Genomic DNA, 4,471 nt, shown 5'->3' on the forward strand with positions numbered 1-4,471 from the left:
ACAAAACTCACATTGAATATTGTAATTCTTCTTGAACCTTTGAGGCTGACTATTACCATTTCTTGAGTACATAGCCATATCATAACTACTAGAAACTGCAGTAGGATTAGCCCCTAACAAACCAGACACAGCTGCAACTGATTTCTGACTTTCATCACTAACTATCATTACATATGCTTGATTCACTGTAGGTAAGGGACTTCGCATTAAAATCTGACTCCCAGCCTGTGAGTATGAATTATTTAACCCCATTAAGAACTGATACAATTTTATTTTTTTATAGATATAACGCAAAATCTCTTGATTTTTCACAATCATACCCAGGAGCTGGCACTAATGCCTCAAACTCTTCCCACAAATCTTTGAGTCTTGAAAAATATACAGAGATGAGGTAGTCCCTTGAGTTAGAGTTGTGATTTCTTTATGTAAGTTGAAGGTTCTTGACCCAAAAACCTTATTAAACCTTTCCAATAGATCTTCCCAAATAGCTTGGGTATTAGAGGCATACATAATTCCTCCTAGCAACCCCTTAGCCGCAGAATTTATTATCCAAGACAAAATAATTGCATTGACTCTCTCCCAATGATTTTTCATTGTTATAGGATAGTTTTTCTTCTTGCATGTACCATCAACCATGCCTAATTTATTTCTTCCTAACAATGCAATCCTCATAGACCTATTCCAGATTGAATAGTTTTCAATCCCTGTCAATTGAAATGAAATTATTTGAATTCTACTTCCATCGGCTGGTGACAAGAACAACGGATGATTGCAATCCAATCCTACACTTGGGTTTTCAGAATTTTGAGTATTGTGATGTCCTGTGCCCAGATTTACAGAATTTGATCTCAATTGTTCATCAATCGAAGCCATGAATTCTTGAATTTCACTAATCATATTTGTCTCTAGAATTTCAGTGAAAACTTTGATCGATTTACAAGCTTTAGTCTTTGAGCTTGTACGGCTCTGATACCATGATGTAATTCAACGAATAAGAGGATTCAATTGATATAAAGAAGATGAAGAATAGAGTTTATGTATAGAGAGAAGAAGAGACGGAGCTTTCTATATTGAAAAGAATGAAGATTCTATCTTATACAAGACTAGGAAGTTAGTTTAAATAGTGTAGCTAACTAACTCACTAATCTTAGCTAATCGGTTAATTAACTAATAATCCTAACTAACTTAATAACTAGCAGTCAACTAGGAAATGAGTAAACTACCCCTTTATACTTTAACATAAAGAAAGCCCGTATCAACACAACAAATAAATGAACAGTTGCATTCAAGTTAGCGTCATCTTCTAATTCATTCTGCAGGGATATGCCAGGAATGAAGCTCCTCGCACGTTTTAGATCTTTAAGTGTATGTAAAGATCTTCATGCAATCACAGGGCCTCTATAATCTCGTTCATTTCAACCTGATTTTAATCCTAGAGATCCCAATGCCAAGCCCAAAAGATGCAAATACCCTGCTGTTTTTGATCCATATGGACCTTGACCTCCACCTTCAGACAAGATCATTCAGCTCGCTGAACTAATTGCTACTCTATCCTCTGAAGAGCGTAGGCGTATTAGTCCGTTACTCCAGGAGAAGCTAAGACACCCGAAGCTGAAACAAATTTTCGTAGAAGGCATGGATTTGAGTGAAATGGGAGGAGCAGGTGGCGAACCTGCAAAAGTCGAGGAGAAGAAGGTAGAGAAAACAATATTTAATGTCAAGCTGGAGAAATTCGATGCAGCTGCAAAAATCAAGGTGATAAAAGAGGTACGTGCATTCACGAGTCTAGGATTGAAGGAAGCCAAGGATCTTATAGAGAAAGTGCCTGCTATACTTAAGCAAGGAGTGACAACAGAGGAGGCGAATAAAATAATAGAAAACATCAAAGCTGCTGATGGAGTTGCTGTTATGGAGTAACAGTCTCTGTTAGGATCAGACACAGTTGAGAAAATAGAAATTTTAAAGTATTCTTGAGAATTTCATTTGATTTGGTGCTAAATTTAGAGTTTTAGGTATTATTTTGGTGATTTGATCACGTGAGCAGGTATGTATGATATTTTTAGACTTGCGTGCATGTTTGGTTTGGAGCCCCAAGGGCTCGGGTGACATTCGGGCGATGCGCAAGTTGAGTTCAAACCTCAACAAGGCTGCTGGTGCACCAAATCTGGTGTGTCTGCACCTGTGAGCCTTTGGTCATTCTTCCTTGCAGGGGTTGCCTTGATTAGAGTGGTGAGGGAATCTTGGCCATTCTGCTAGCAAGGTTATCTCTTATGTAAAGGCTCGGCATATGGTCAAGAATGGGTGTCTAGCTTATTTGGCTTATGTCCGCGATTGTAGTGCAGAGGTTCCTTCCATGGATTCAGTGCCGGTTGTTCGTGAGTTTCCAGAGGTATTTTCTGCAGACCTGCCGGGGATGCCACCCGACAAGGATATTGATTTCTGCATTGATTTGGCTCCAGCCACTCAACCCGTTTCCATTCCGACATACCGCATGACCCCACCAGAGTTGAAAGAATTGAAAGAGCAGTTGCAAGATTTGCTTGATAAGGGCTTCATTAGACATAGTGTCTCGCCCTGGGGTGCACCTGTGTTGTTTGTGAAGAAGAAAGATGGATCGATGAGGATGTGTATAGACTATCGACAGTTGAACAAAGTTACCATCAAGAACAAGTATCCATTGCCGAGGATTGATGATTTATTTGATCAGCTTCAGGGTGCCAAGGTATTTTCAAAGATTGATTTGAGATCTGGCCACCATCAGTTGAGGATTAGGGCATCCGATGTTCCTAAGACAACTTTTCGGACTCGGTATGGGCATTATGAGTTTCTAGTGATGTCATTTGGGCTGACAAATGCCCTGGCAGCATTCATGGATTTGATGAACCGGGTGTTCAAACCCTACCTGGATTCCTTTATGTTTGCGTTTATTTATGATATCTTGATCTACTCCCACAGTCGAGATGAGCATGAGCAGCACTTTTGGATCGTTCTTCAGACTCTGAAAGACATCCAGTTATATGCTAAGTTCTCAAAATGCGAGTTTTGGTTGAGTTCAGTTGCTTTCTTGGGTCAGGTTATATTAGAAGAGGGTATTCAGGTGGATCCTAAGAAGATTGAGGCAGTCCGAAATTGGGCCAGACCCACATCAGCTACAGAGATCCGTAGTTTCCTGGGTTTGGCGGGCTATTACCGTCGATTTGTGGAAGGGTTTTCATCCATAGCAGCCCCGTGACCAGATTGACCCAGAAGGGTGCCCCATTCAGGTGGTTAGATGAGTGTGAAGCGAGCTTTCAGAAGCTCAAGACTGCTTTGACTATGGCATCGATATTGGTGTTACCCATAGGTTCAAGATCTTATATAGTATATTGTGATGCATCTCGTATTGGTCTAGGTGCGGTATTGATGCAGGGTGGCAAGGTTATTGCATATGCTTCATGGCAACTGAAGGTTCACGAGAAGAATTACCATGTTCATGATCTAGAGCTGGCAGCCATCATTAACGCATAGAAGATTTGGAGGCACTATCTTTACGGCGTGCAATGTGAGGTATTCACTGATCATCGGAGCTTGCAGTATTTGTTCAAACAGAAAGAACTCAATTTTAGGCAGAGGAGGTGGCTTGAGCTATTGAAAAACTATGATATCACCATATTGTATCATCCCGAAAAGGCCAATGTGGTGGCTGATGCTTTGAGTAGAAACTCAGTCAGTATGGGTAGCCTTGCATATATTCCAGTTGGTGAGAGACCGCTTGCATTGGATGTTCAGGCCTTGGCCAACCAGTTTGTGAGGTCCAATGTTTCTGAGCCCAGCCGTGTTCTAGCTTGTACAAATGCTCGGTCTTCTTTATTTGAGCGTATCAAAGATCGGCAGGATGACGATCCTCATTTACCTGTCCTTGGAGACACAGTGCGGCACAGTGGTGCCAAGCAGGTTACTGTTGGAGATGACGGAGTTTTGAGGATGCAGGGTCGTATTTGTGTGCCTAATATGGATGGACTTCGTGAGTTGATCCTTGAGGAGTCCCACAGTTCCCAGTATTCTATTCATCCGGGCGCCGCCAAGATGTATCAGGACTTGAGGTAGCATTATTGGTGGAGGCAAATGAAGAAGGACATAGTTTCCTATGTAGCTCGGTGCCTAAATTGCCAGGAGGTAAAGTGTGAGCATGAGAGACCTGGTGGTTTACTTCAGAGGTTAGACATTCTTGAGTGGAAGTGGGAGCGTATCACTATGGACTTTGTTGTTGGACTCCCACGGACTCAGAGGAAGTTCGATGCAGTTTGGGTCATTGTGGACAGGCTGACTAAGTCAGCGCATTTCATTCCTGTGGCAGTTACTTATTCCTCGAAGCGGTTGGCAAAGATTTATATTCGTGAGATTGTCCATCTTCACGGTGTGCCCGTGTCTATCATTTCTGATTGAGGTACGCAGTTTACCTCGCATTTTTGGAGGGCTGTACAGCGTGAGT

At 41.8% G+C, this 4,471-nt stretch overlaps 1 pseudogene; it reads left to right on the forward strand.

Annotated features, from left to right (window-relative positions):
• The first annotated feature begins 386 nt into the window (after positions 1–386).
• LOC104104936 (uncharacterized) lies at positions 387–1,931 on the forward strand (annotated as a pseudogene).
• The last annotated feature ends 2,540 nt before the right edge of the window (positions 1,932–4,471 follow it).

Source organism: Nicotiana tomentosiformis, chromosome 6 (genome assembly GCF_000390325.3).
Source record: "Nicotiana tomentosiformis chromosome 6, ASM39032v3, whole genome shotgun sequence".
Lineage (NCBI taxonomy): Eukaryota > Viridiplantae > Streptophyta > Magnoliopsida > Solanales > Solanaceae > Nicotiana > Nicotiana tomentosiformis.